The 14,609-nt window shown below is 43.1% G+C and overlaps 1 long non-coding RNA gene across 11 annotated transcripts in view; it reads left to right on the top strand.

Moving 5' to 3' along the window:
* Positions 1-14,609, top strand: part of LOC128117003 (uncharacterized) — a 170,628-nt gene that overhangs the window by 75,616 nt on the left and 80,403 nt on the right. Inside the window, exon 4 of one of the 11 annotated variants that reach the window (XR_008220663.1) lies at positions 5,350-5,470. The exons of the other annotated variants lie outside the window; for them this stretch is intronic. This is a non-coding gene — a long non-coding RNA (uncharacterized LOC128117003). The remainder of the gene's footprint in view (positions 1-5,349; positions 5,471-14,609) is intronic. 11 annotated transcript variants of the gene reach the window in all.

Raw genomic sequence — 14,609 nt, 5'->3', positions numbered from 1 at the left:
TGCCTGGGTCCTTTATGTAATATGTGGTAGTAGTCACATATAACCTTACAATCTTCCTATATACTCTGACACTTCTCTGAATTACTGGTCATTCTAAAAGCAATGTAAATGTTTGTCTTAGTTAGGGTTTCCATTGCTGTGAAGAGAAACCATGACGATGACAACTCTTGTAAAGGAAAATATTTAATTGTTTAAGTTTCAGAGGTTTAGTCCATTGTCATCATGGCGGGACATGGCAGCCTGCAGGCAGACATGGTGCTGGAGAAGGAGCTGAGAGTTCTGCATCTGGATCCACAGGCGGCATTTCATTAGTCTCCCAATTTCATTTCCTTAGAGATGTATCTAGAAGAGCAATACCTGGATCCTAGGGTAGACCAGTGTTTAGTTTTTTAGGACCTTCTGCAGGATTTTTCATGCAGCTGTACAAATTAACATTCTCCCCAACAAGGAATAAAAGTTCCTTTTTAAAAAATTGTTGTTTTTTTTTTTTTTTTAAGATTTATTTATTTATTATGTATACAGCATGTATGGCTGCAGGTCAGAAGAGGGCACCAGATCTCATTAGGGATGGTTGTGAGCCACCATGTGGTTGCTGGGAATTGAACTCAGGACCTCTGGAAGAGCAGTCAGTGCTCTTAACCTCTGAGCCATTGCTCCAGCCCTAAAAAACTGTTTTCTATGCCTAAATGTGTCATTTCTTGTTTTACTTTTCCTGACAACAGTTTCTTTAACTCCATAAGATAGCATCTCCTTGTAGTTTTGATTTGAATTTCTCTGGTGGTGAATGACACAAGCATTTTTCAGGTCGTTGTTGGCTGTTGGTATTTCTTCCTCTGGGAAATGTCTACAGGGATTATTAGCCCATTTTTAGATGGAATCACCTGCTGTCTGTTGAATGCTCTGGATGTTAAATCTGTCAGGTGAGTAGCTGGCAGGCATTTTCTCCACTCTGTAGACCGGCTTTTAAAGTGGATGTGGTTCCATTTGTCAACTCTCTCCACGTATTCTATGCTTTTGCAGTCCTATCCAGAAAATAGATCATCTGTGCCACTGTTTTGGAGTATTCCCATTATTATCCCATAAGCTCCATTATTTCTAGGAGTTTCTGGATCTCAGATCTTTGATATTCTTTGAGTTTATTTATTTTTTCTTCTTGCAGTGCTGGGAACTGAACTGAGGGTTCAATGCATGCCAGGCAAGCCCTCTACTACTGAGCCACACTGCCAGCCCCATCCAGTTGATTTTTGCACAGAACAAGAGATTGTTATGAAGTTTCAATCTTTTCCAGTTGTGTTTTTGGAGCTTTGTTGTAATCCTTTGGTTCTACCTCTGGGCATGCCATCTTACCCCCACTGATATGTGTCTCTGTCTATATGGCTCTGTGGAATGTCATGATGTCAAGTCCTGTGGCGTTTCCAGCTCTGTTCTTTTTCTATGGGTTAAGATCATTTTTCTTGTCCTGTGAAGAGTGTCATTGTTATTTTGATGGGGGTTGAATGCTTTTTGATGTGATTGTTTTGTGCAGAATAGGCATCTGTTTTTTAGATTTACCATTTTTTGTTTATGTATGTGTAGCTGCACATGTGGAAGTCAGAGGAGTTGAATCCCTTGGAGTTGAAGTTACAAGCACTTGTGAGCTGCTGTGTGGGTGCTGGGATTCACACTGGTGTCCTTACAAGAGCAGTACAGGCTCTTAACAATGGAGCCATCTCTCCAACCCCAGTATGGGAATCTCATCAATACTCTGTTTTGGGTTTGTTGTTTGTTTTTGTTTTTATAATTCAAGAGCATGGATGATCTTTCCAGTCTTTTCTGCCTTGTTTAATTTCTCTCATCAAAGTTTTGTCTTTTCATGGCAGAAGTCTTCCACTTTCTTGGTTAAGTTTATTCCTGGTCCCCCCTCCCCCAGGAGGGAGTGCTTCTGTGTATGCAATTGCTTTTATGATCTGTGTACTCTTCCCCTCCTCCTCCTTCCCCCTCTTTCTTCCCCTCCTCCTTCCCCCTCCTCCTCCTTCCCTATTCTTCCTTCCTCTCTCCCTCCTCTTTCCCCCCTCCTCCTTCCCTCCTCCTCCTTCCCCTCCTCCTCCTTCCCCTCCTCCTCCCCCTCCTCCTTCTCTTCCCTTCTCCTTCTCCTTCCTCCTCCTTCTCCCTTCCTCCTTCCTCCTCCTTCCCCTCTCCTTCTTCCTCCTTCCTCCTTCCCCCTCCTTCTTCCTCCCTCCTTCTTCCTCCCTCCTCCTTCCCCTCCTCCTCCCCTCCTCCTTCCCCTCCCTCCTCATTCCCCTCCCTCCTCCTTCCCCCTCCTCCTTCCCCCTCTTTCTTCCTCCCTCCTCCTTCCCCCTCTTTCTTCCTCCCTCCTCCTTCCCCTCCCTTCCTTCCTTCTCTTTCATTTCTTCCACCTCCCTTCCCCCTTTTCCTCCTCCTCCTTCAGATAGCCTTGAGCAGTGGTCCTAGCTACCCTTGAAATCCTGACCATTCAGTCTTGACTTCCCAGAACATCGAGATTGCAGGTGTGTGCCACCATATCCAGCTTGCATTCATGAGTTCTGTATTGTTGGGGGGGTTTGCTCTTTTGGGGAGCCTGTCACCCTTCTCCCAAATAAATCACACATGGAGGTTTATTTTTTCTTATGAATGTCTGGGCTTAGCTTGGCTTAGTTTCTAGATGGCTTTCCTTAACTTAAATTGTCGCATCTACCTTTTGCCTCTAGGCTTTTCCTGTTCTCTTACTTCTGTAAACCTTACTCTTACTCTGTGACTTACCGTGTAGCTGGGTGACTGGCCCCTGGAGTCCTCCTCCTTCTCTGGCTCCTAGCTCTCTCCTCCAAGTTTTCTCCCTCTCTATATATTCTCTCGGCCGGCCAGCCCTGCCTATTCTTTCTCCTGTCTCATTATTGGCCAGTTCTTTATTAGACCATCAGGTGTTTTAGACAGGCACAGTAACATAGCTCCACAGAGTTAAACAAATGCAACACACCTTAAAATAATATTCCCCAACACTTCTGGCTCAGCAAATTCATTATCAGTGTTTAGAAAGGCTAATACATGTATGTTGACATCTACCCAGCTACAACACTAAATTCATTAGAACTTATTGTCCTCCAGTGGAATCTTTATGTTTTTCTGTCTAAAATCATATAATTTGCTATTGTAGTAGGGATGGCTTGATGTCTTCCCTTTTGTTTAATTTGACTAAAAATTCTAGTAGTCCATTGAGTAAAAGTTCTCAGCAGAGTGGGCAATTGAGTCCTGTCTCCAGTGTTCCAGATCATGCCTTCAGGTGTCCTCCTTCGGGATGATGCTGGCGTGAGTTCTCACACTTGACCTTTAGTGTGTTGGAGTTGAAGCACCATCCTTTTATACCCAGCTTATTCCAGGCTATTGTCATGGGAGGATGGAGAAGTTTATTAACTGCCTCTCTGCATCTGTTGAGATGGTGCTTCTTCAACTTTATTCTCTTGGTTCTTATGGCGCTTTTAAAAAATCATTTGCAAATATTTTTCTCAGGCATTTTATCCATTTTTAAAAATGTGTCACTAGAGAGCAACTATGTTCTTGTAGAGGCAATATATTATCTTTCAAAAAAATATTTGTTTCCCTACATGAGACCTGCATACCTGATGATGGGCCAGACATCTTTCTTCTTTTTTATTTTATTTTTTTTCCTGTGAGTTTTTTAGTACATGGCTTTCTCCTGAAGATTTGTCTTGAAGTGTTAGCTTATGCACTGTTGGTTTTGATTCTAACTGGACACTGTAGTATGGCTTGCTTGTCACTTCTTGGGCTGTGATTAGTGAGTTTAGAACAGTGTGTACTGTGCAGAGTCAAGGAGACCCACTGCCTCTGTGAGCCATGCAAGAGTGGGGACACCCAGGAGAGCTGGGAAGATGACTCAGTGTATAGCAGCACTCGCTGGGTAAGCACCAAGTCCTTAGGTAGGATCTTAGACTCTCCAGCACTCCTTGGCATGGCTGCATGGCCCTGTTACCCCAGCATTGCAGGACAGAGACAAGTAGATTGGTGATCCTGCTCACCAGCTACCCTCGCCAAAACAGCAAACTTCAGGTTTAGTGAGAGACAGTTTCTCAGGAATAAGACAGAGGGAGAAAGGAAGATATCTTCCTCTGGCCTTTACATATGCATCCATAGATGAATGTATCTACACACACACCACCACCACCACCACCACCACCACCACCACCACCAAATAATGGGGGCATTCAAACAGTTGAGGTAGGAGATATGCCGACAACATTAGATTTGGGGTACTTATGGTATGGCTACTCCTACAGTGGGATGGTGGCCCTTACCGAGCAATGAGACTTCCTTGGGCTTTCTTGATTGTAGCTTTGCCACTTTGAAGGCCTCTGGCACTGCCAACGTCAGTAGTGTCGAGGGTCCTGAAACACTTTCCTCTACCTGGGTGGCAGTAAGAGTCAACATCCTTCATGAGGACAAGCAGAAGCAGGAACCACACTATCCTCCTCTTAGCCTCCCGTTGGTCCTGAGAACAACACAAGGCCAGACGAGGTAGATAGAAGGAGAAGTAGCACAAAGCGGAGCATCCTTCTCTGATGCTTCGGTGGTAGCACCTATTCAAGTAGGACCTTGGCTAGAGCCAGGGAAAGTTGTACTTACTCCCCAACGCAGGTGGGCATAGCCAGAGGTTGACCCATAGCCAGAGTCATAATTTCTCCAGGCTCCCATGTGAACAGGGTGATAGCAGGAGTCATGGCGGTTGTCTCTATCCTATCTTTCACAGAGCCATGATCATGGAGCAGCAGGGAGGGATGATAGGAACTTTGTGAGTGTCTGCTTTCAGGCCTAGTACTGGTAGGAGTCCACCTGCTCTCTCAAGTCCTCATTCTTAAGTATGACAGTCTTCATTTTCCATCCTGTGGAAGACAGCCAGAGGGCTAATGTTCAAGTAGTTCTACTGGGCTAGGTTGAGCCCGTGAGGAACTTCCTCCTAGAACAATGCAGTGGACTATCTGGGTTCTCAGAGGTGGGGACAGACAGGCTTTATGACTCACAGAGTCATCTAAAGTCAGACAGTACTCTCTTTCTCAAGATGGCTTCTGGCTGTAGCACTCCAGGGGGTTGATAGGAGAAGATATGTGATACATGTCCAAAGCAGTGCTCCTATGCATATTTCAAGTTACTTATCTACCTGAGCTGGGGACCTAGGAAGATCATAAAATTCTCCCGTATCTGGGATGGCAGCGTCCACACTGATAGAATTTGCGTGGACTCTCTTTCATTCTGACCATGGCAGAAGAGGCACTTCCTGACCGCCGGCTGCTGCATTGGAGTGGAAGAGCTGCGTTGGTAATTTTCTGTAATTTTTCACAGGGTCTCTAACTCTCACAAGTTTCCACTCTCTGCCTTCTGACTCCCAGTGTTCTCCATGATTCACTCCCCAGGAAATGTAGTCACACACCCGTTACTTTGGTCCTGCCGCATAGGAGAGGAGGTGAGTGCGGGGCAGCTGTATTCCACCATCCGGGAACTCTCCAGCAATTTTGCCTTTTTTGCTAGTGACTCTGAGTCTTGAAAAGTAGTTAAAGACTCCCTGGTCAGTAGCCACGGACATGATCAGGGGTTTCCTTTGATTCCCTTAGTCTGTTACTTTCTGCATCAAATCCCCCTCACCCCCACCCCCACCGCATTGAACTCGGCTTTGTGTTAAGCAAGAGCTACTGATTTAATTATCTATATTTTTTCTAAACGGGCACTCATTTGTCTTGACAAGGTGTGCACTCTTTTTTTTTTTTTTTTAATTTTGACAGCTGGGTCATTTCCCCAAGCCATAGCTGACCTGTTAACATTCCAGGTATGAGGCCGAGAGGAAGTAAACTAATTTGGAATCTAGGAGCAGGGCCAGCCAAGAGAGACAGTCACTAGAGTCTAGGGCAGTGAATCTTTGGAAGGCACCAGAGTTGGCACACCTGCTTGGATCCTTTTAGACTTGGTGGATTGCTTGAACATGACTTATCAGTGATAAGCAGTATGAGCTCCATCCCGGAAGAAAGGAAGAGCGCCCGTTGCTGTTCCCAAAGATGGGGACTCTTCTGTATTGGGTTATCTGCTATTTTATAACATCACACTTCTATCAGAGACCTGGATTTCACATTGTCTGTTTTCCAATGTTTTCAAATTCTACCTTCAGCTATCACAGAAAACCTTTTGGTCAAAGGTAGGAGTAGACAGGAAGTCCTTTTCTTCTCAGACTCAAGACAGGCACTCTGATCTGTTGGTCAGGTGTTTTCTTGGTTCTGATTTGTTTCTTGGCAAGGTACACATGATTGTTTTCACAGATATACACTCCCTGTCAAAGGGTGTATTGTCTTATTGGACACATGGAGCTATATGTTTATTCAGCCTTCATTTACTCAACATAGTTTCCAATGGGTTGATTTGCTTCTGGGGACCTCAGTGCCACACCTGGAGATATGGTCAATGGAATCTTCCTAACTTGGAATTGTTGGGGATGGGGGCATGGGAGAGAGAGCACTTCCTGGAACCATCTTTAAAACCATATATATTTTCTTCCACACAGAATATTTTCCCCCCATCTTAATTTGGGAAACAGATCTGCTACAGCTGCAAGAACATGGGCTCAATCTGGGACAGTTTATCCATCCCCACCAAAAAAACAACTAGCTGCATTAATTACTTTTTGTTATTGTGACAAAATACCACACCCCAAAGCAACTTAAGGTCCCAGAATCTATAATCACAAAGAAGGCATGGCAACAGGTGGCCAGAGCAGGAAGCTGGCTGATCACACGAGAAGCTGCGAGAGTCACCTGGGAGTGAAATGAGGCCAAAGTGTGCCCTCAGCGATGCTCTTCTTCTAGCAAGACCCCACCTAAAGGTTCCATAACATCCCACACCAGCTCCAGCTGGAGACCAATTACTCAAACATTTCCTACTCAAACCAGTATACTAACACCATAGATAAGGCTAGCCTTGGTCCATGCATTCTAGTTAGCATGATTCTTTCAAATAGCACAAAAAGCAATTATTTCTGCAACCTTTCTGCATTCGGCTGAGTGTGTGCTCAGAATTAGCTGAGGTTTTAGGAGCCAGGAGCAGATGATGCACAGGACCTCTACATGCACAGGACCTCTACATTTTAGTTTCTGAAAATTTAAGAACTTAAAACATTCTTGTGTGCATTGAGGAGTAGATGTCGCCTGACATATTCTGGGACTAATGATTAGAAACTGTTTTAAACTGCACCTTAGCCTAACAAATGGCTATATTTTCTTCTGCTTTGGCAAAATTTCTCCTCCACAGACAAAAATCCTAACCACTGTCATAAGGTAACCTATAAAGAAAACTTAGAAGGGGGCCTCTCATGACTTTATGACATTTAAACCCGTAGCATGATAGTGCATACAGACAGACAGACGTATTATTGCCTGTGGTTCCTAACTTTTTCCCTTAGACAAGGTGTAGCTCCATAAAAACCAAAAGGATAGGCTTCATAGGACCTCTGGATAGCTGAACATGTGTGGGTTCCCTGAGCATGGCACATCTGGAGAGGGTATGGAAACCCCAGGGCCTATAATACATACCTTACCCTATGCATCTCATTATCTGCTTTTGTAATAGTGTTTATAATGAACCAGGAAGCTTGAGTACTTCCCTAAGTTCTGTGAGCCTCTTTGACAAGCTAACAGGATCTGCTGAGGGGGTTATGGAAGCCCTGGTCTGTAGCAGGTCAAATGACCTATGTCTTATGACCGGCATACAAAGGTGGGTGGGGCAGCCTAGGCACAGAGTGTTAAACCTGCTGTACCTGATAGACTAGGCAGTGTCAGAATTGGACTGTGTCGGTGGTAGCTGGTGGCTGTTGCAAATTTTCTTTTCTTTCTTTTCTTTTCTTCCTTCCTTCCTTCCTTCCTTCCTTCCTTCCTTCCTTCCTTCCTTCCTTCCTTCCTTCCTTTCTTTCCTTCTTTCTTTCTTTCTTTCTTTCTTTCTTTCTTTCTTTCTTTCTTTCTTTCTTTCTTTCTTTCTTTCTTTCTTTCTTTCTTATTTTCAAGACAGGGTTTTCCTGTATAGCCCTGACTATCCTGGAACTCACTCTATAGACCAGGCTGTCCTCATACTCACAGAGATCCACCTGCCTCTGCCTCCCAAGTGCTGGGATTAAAGGTGTGTACTGCCACGGCCCGGCTACCTGCAAATTTTCTTACTTGCTTGGTGTGTGAAGAAAAACAAAAGCCTCATATATTGGTCTGATGTTATCTGTGTTGTGTGTTAGAAAAATTAAAATTTGAGGTTGTCTTTCCTTTGTACACCTCAGAAAATCATACTATCAATTTATAGCTATACGAGAAGAAAAGTATAGTAAAGACAAAAGAACCTGAATTCAGCTTAGGTATCCAGTGCCTGAAGAAGATGCAGGCACAGTGTCATAGAAGGCATGAGTCTGATAAGTAAAAGTAGAGTGCAGAATGTGTTCATTCTCTGAGTGCCTTCTTTTCCTGATTTTACAAACCACGATTAGTGTCCCTCACATTTGTAGATGCCATGCCAAGTCATAACTGAAGAGTTAATATTAACATCTATCTACATCGTGTAACTGTTCAAAGAAAACATCTCTGGGTAAATGAGAGCCTCGGAAGAGCCTTCTTTTCCTTCTGAGTTAATGGACAAGATGCTCAATACATGTTCTTGGGGAGCACGGTTGGGCATGTGTATAATCCCAGCACCTCTGAGGCAGATCTCTGTGAGTTCAAGGCCAGCCTGGTGTAAAGAGCGAGTTCCCAGCCAGTCGTAGTTAAAGACTGAGACCTTGCCTCAAAAATAAAAAAGTTTGTTGTTGCTTTGTGATTATTTTTCTTTCTGTGCATAAGACTGGACAGAGGACTGTGCCATACCAACCACATACTTTCCCACTGAGCTACACCCTGTGCCTTGGTAAAGGTTTTCATTTTTCACTGTTTGCTCTTACTGAAGTTATATATGTGATTCTGTTAGCTGATGCTACACGATCGCCTTCCAGTTTTCAGAAATGAGAAACTCTCTTTCCTCTAAAATTATTGTCATATCAATTTCTCAATATGCATGGAAAACATCGATTAATTTCCTTGTTCAATTCTATGCCTGGGCCTTGTAGACTGACGCTAGCCTTGATGTGTCTGCTGGCTTTGGACTTGGCTATCTTAGTACAGAGTAGAGCTGCATTGTTCAACATTGTGTAAGAGGAAATACTACGGTTTTACCTCTTCAACTCATGGAGGGACTCACCTTGTTTTCCTAATGTTTATTCACCTTTTCTTTTGATTATTTCATTATATTATGACTCTGTTTGAGACTTATCAGTACATTTTCAAAAACTGATTTTTAAACATTATGCCAGGCTGGGTGGTGGTGGCGCACGCCTTTAATCCCAGCACTTGGGAGGCAGAGGCAGGCAGATCTCTGTGAGTTTGAGGCCAGCCTGGGCTACAGAGTGAGTTCCAGGAAAGGTGCAAAGCTACACAGAGAAACCCTGTCTCGAAAAACAAAACAAAACAAAACCCAAACAAACAAACAAACAAACATTATGTCAGGCCATTGTAACGACTCAAATGGCCCAAGAGGAACACATTTTGATGTTATGGGTTCCTGTGCTCTTTTGTCATAGTTCTATGAGACTATAGACACTGTGTTCTGACCAGAATGAAGTTTTGTGTTCCTGAATCTTTTAATTTTTTAAAATGATTTATTTATTTTTATTTTACATGCATTGGTGTTTTACCTGCATATATGTCTGTGTGAGGGTGTTGGATCCCCTGAAATTGGAGTTACAGATAGTTGTGAGTGGCCATATGGGTGCTGGGAATTGAACCAAGGTCCTCTGCAAGAACAGCCAGTACTCTTAAGCACTGATTCACCTCTCCAGCCCACATCTCTGAATCTTATAAAATGCTGTGATCAGCATTATGCACCCATAAGTTGCAAGCTTGAAAATCAACTGTGTATAGTTTTTAGTAAAGCTGCTTTTCCCTAGAAGAATAATATATATATCTATATAATATAATATAATATAATATATCTATATATAGATATATTATCTTATATAATATAATATATCTATATATAGATATATATATCTTATATATCAAGTACATTCATTTGTGTGGAAGAATTACAGGTTATAGCCAAATGTGGAAATAACCTTAGTGGGAGCAAAGGACCAGAAAACACAACCAAAAATTTTACCTTGTAGATGTACAAAACATGGGTGTGTCTTCAGACTGGCTGGCTCTGAAGGGCTAAATCAAATCTATTCAGAACATCATCCCCTGAACTCACTAGGAAAATCACTTACATTTCCATGGGAAGGGTGTGAGCTGATAACTGAGGGAAAAACTAATGGAAACATGAGGCTAAGGAAATGGATGTAGATCAGTGATTCTCAACGTTCCTCACACTGCAACCCTTTAATACAGTTCCTCACGTTGTGGTGACCCCCGGCCATAAAATTATTTGGTTGCTACTTCATAACTGTAATTTTGCCAGTGTTATGAACCATAAAGTAAATATCTGATATGCAAAATATCTCATAAGTGATCCCCGGGGGGCGGGGTGTGTCAAGACCCACAGGTTGAGAACTGATGATGTAGACACTCAACATGGAAAAGTTTTGATTTGAATTTGACTTGAGTTTTAATTATAGTAAAAAAGAGCTGTGGTATACTCAAACGATCACATAGGATTGTAGCACCGTTCAAGGGTTAAGGCTGTTGGCATCTCAAAGCTGATGTAAGGGAGAAGAAGAAAAAAGCTCAGAATTACTGTCTGGTGTGTGGTGCAGACTCATTGCCAGGTGATGATGAGATAGGTCATATGCCGTGAAACAAAGAGGATAAATTCAGCACGGGTTATAAATCGTGTGGAGACGTTATCAGAGGGAATCCACATAGGGATTTTTACGGGTAGTTGGATAAATGGATCCCGAGGTGAGAAAAGGGATGCAGGCCAGTAACAGAGACAAGGTGAGGAGTTGGGGATGTAACTATGGACAAAGCTGAAGGAATGGATTTAGGATGCTTCTGAGAGTGTGTTGACTTGGAAACCAAGAGGTCCCGCTTGGTGCTTTGTGGGCCACAGTGAGTTGATATGGAAGAGATGATGCAATCTTGAGTCTATCTGTTCCTTCCAACCCACATAGCACTGTATTTTGTGTGTGTAGGAGAATGTTTTGTGTTCTTTTTTTTTGTGTGTGTGTGTGTGTTTTTGGTTTTTCGAGACAGGGTTTCTCTGTGTAGCTTTGCGCCTTTCCTGGAACTCACTCTGTAGACCAGGCTGGCCTCGAACTCACAGAGATCCGCCTGCCTCTGCCTCCCGAGTGCTGGGATTAAAGGTGTACACCACCACCACCTGGCAGGAGAATGTTTTAGTAATTTACACTCCAGCTTCAGTTTAACAAGGCAATCCCATTGTTTCATTCAAAATAAGTGTACTATGAGAGCCTTAGTTAGAGGCAAACTCTGAACTATGGGCATGACTCAGGACATCATTAAGTCTGACAAACTTCTTTATATGTGTTTATTTATAGGGTGAATAGGAAGCATAACTAATAGTCATGGAGCTGTTGACCAAAGATTTATCTGTTGTCCGAATCCATAACTCTAAAGCATGTCCCCAGTGGGGACAATATGGCAGCCCTTAAAGGCAGATTTAGGTCCTTGAGGAGCAAGGAGATCTCAGATACTAACATTGCAGTACCCATAGCTTAGTTCTCCCTGGCAAAGGAGTACTTTTATTTTTAGTATTTTATTTTCTTCACTTAAATTAAATTTAAAGTTCTCCTTATAAGTCAATAATGGGAAAAGATTAAAACTGAGAATCATTATTCTAGAAACATTAAAATGACTTTGTAATGGGAGGTTAAAAGATAAAACATTGTATTTTTCTCGTGAGGAATCTGGTTTTGTGTACCTTCGTGTGTGTGTGTGTGTGTGTGTGTGTGTGTGTGTGTGTGTGTGTGTATGTATGTGGTATAAAAGTAGAAGGGAGCTATTTGGAGGAATAAGGAGACCAATGAGAAGGAACAGGAAGGATGGGGGAGGGTAACAGCAGGCAAATATTATCAAGTCCAATTGCTTATGAACACACATATATGCAGTTGTCATACTAAAATCCATTATTTTTCATGTAACTAAAGCAAGAATAAAAATAATTTATAAGAGAAGTTATTTTTAGCTCTTTTCCTTATGGTGTCTGTGCTACTGAATTTTTAACAACTCGACATGAACTAGAGTCACCTAGGAAGAGAGGACCTCAATTGAGGAATTGCCTCAATTGGATTGGTCTGTGGACATGTCTGTGGGCATTTTCTTGATTGCTAATTGGAGGATCTAGTCCACTGTGGGTGTTACCATCCCTAAGCAAGTGGACCTAGGCTGTATAAGAAAGGTAGCTGTGGTAGTTTGAATGTAATTGACCCCTATAATCTCATAGGGAGTGGCACTATTAACGAGGTGTGGCTTTGTTGGAGTAGGTATGGCCTTGTTTGGAGGAAGTGTGTCACTGTGGGGACTGACTTTGAGGTTTCCTATGCTCAGGATACTACCTAGTGTCTCAGTCGACTTTCTGTTGCCTGCAAGATGTAGGACTCTCAACTATTTCTCCAGCACCACATCTGCCTGCAGGCCGCATGCTCCCCACCATGATCAGAATGGACAGAACCTCTGAAACTATAATGGAGTCACCCCAATTATGTTTTCTTTGTAAGACTTCCTGTGGTCATGGTGTCTTTTCAGAGCAATAGAAAACCCTAACTAAGACAGTAGCTGTACAAACCACTCTGAGCCAAGAGTTAAGCAGATTTTCTACATGCTCCTGTTTGATTTCCTGCCCTTCCAACAGATAGATTGTAACCAGGAAATGTAACAGCCCCCCACCCCCAGTCTGCTTTTGGTCACGTTGTTTATCACAGGCACAGAAAGCAAACTAGGACAGTGTCTGACATGGCTTTTCTGTGTGTGCGAGTTCACATTCCCGCAACAGAAAGAACAAATTAAAAATCTAACCTAAATCTAATGTGACAAGATTTTGCATCTATTTAATGTAGGCTATACAGAGAATGTGGGACTCCAACTATATAATTATTCAGCAAGAAGATTTATTTGGGGCATTGACTAATTTTTTTTCTCTACTGGATCCTAAAATGATCTGATTCTTTTGGGTTTTAGTCCACATATTTAATAACTAAATATGTATAAATCATTTGCTCATTAGTAACTTAAATACACTAGACCTAGTAACTGAATCTTTGATGTGATGATGGCATGAGAAGCAGTCATGGGTTTAAAGATACTGTGTGAAAATGGAAATAGCATCTGAACATCTTATGTGTAAGAAGGATCCAGGGGAAAGTTAGAGCGGCTACCGTGAACACGTCCCTAGCGAGGTGAGCCACAGCCGGATCCCACCATTGGCGGATGCTGTGTGGAATGTGGCTGCCGGCAGCTAGGACAGGTTAAATGACGGTGTTGCCACCAATGCCAGTACCGCCACCCTGTGTGTATGCCAAGAAGAGTGCCACTGTGCTTCTGAGACTGGCCTTTGACTCTTGGTTGGGTACTCCATGTTGTTTCAAAGTACAGACAGCACTCCCTGCCAAGGGTCCGGGGAATGTTTTGGCCTTGGCTTCCATAGTGAAGCACAGACCTTGCTCCCCACTTACCTAGAGATTCCCCGCAAACTGAATGGGGTTTCTATACCGAGAAGCCACGTGTCTGATGTAATATCAATAGACTTAGGTCTGAACGTACTATGCAGCTTACGGTGTCTTGATTTATTTACAAGTCTCAATTATTTGTACTGGCTGGTTTTGTGTCAACTTGACACAAGCTAGAGTCATCAGAGAGGAAGGAGCCTCAGTTGTGGAAATATCTCGATGAAAATCCAGCTGTCAGGCATTTTCTCTACTAGTGATCAAGGGGAAGGGCCCAGTCCATGGTGGGTGGTGCCATCCCTGGGCAGGGGGTCCTAGGTGCTATAAGAAGGTGGGCTGAGGGAGCCATGTGAGACAAGCCAGTAAGAAGCCCCCCTCCATGGTCTCTGCATCAGCTCCTGCCTCTGGGATCCTGCCCTGTTTGAGTTCCTGTCGTGACTTCCTTCAGTGATGAACAGCAATGCTGGAGTGTAAGCCTAATAAACCCTTTCCTCCCCAACTTGCTTTTTGGTCATGGTGTTTCATCACAGCAATAGAAACCCTAACTAAGACAATATTATAGGAAATGTTTCCTTCTTTGAGCTAGGAAAACTAAAATTCACAAGGTTAATTGGCTAACCCCAAGTTGGCAAATGAGGGGACTAACATCTGTGTGTGCCTGTGGCGTGTTGAGCCTAGATGAATTCACAGACGGTTTCTTATTTAAATCTCACGCTATAACGCTCACCATTACTCCCCACCTTAGTCGAGAGAGGGGTTTATCCGGGTTTTCTGTGGGAAGATATATTCTCACTTTACATCCCCAGTGAGTGTGCCTTCCCTTCTGGCCCCTTATTCATCATTTGTGTACCAGCTCTTGTTGTGTTAGGCTTCTATCACAAAGATATTTGTTAGATAAATTCGTGTGCCTTTCCCGTGGAGGCATTGGTCA

Source organism: Peromyscus californicus, unplaced genomic scaffold (assembly GCF_007827085.1).
Source record: "Peromyscus californicus insignis strain IS unplaced genomic scaffold, ASM782708v3 Scaffold_20__1_contigs__length_68692818, whole genome shotgun sequence".
NCBI lineage: Eukaryota > Metazoa > Chordata > Mammalia > Rodentia > Cricetidae > Peromyscus > Peromyscus californicus.
The sequence above is the reverse complement of the archived record's forward strand: the minus strand, read 5'-3'. Positions and strand labels throughout refer to the sequence as shown.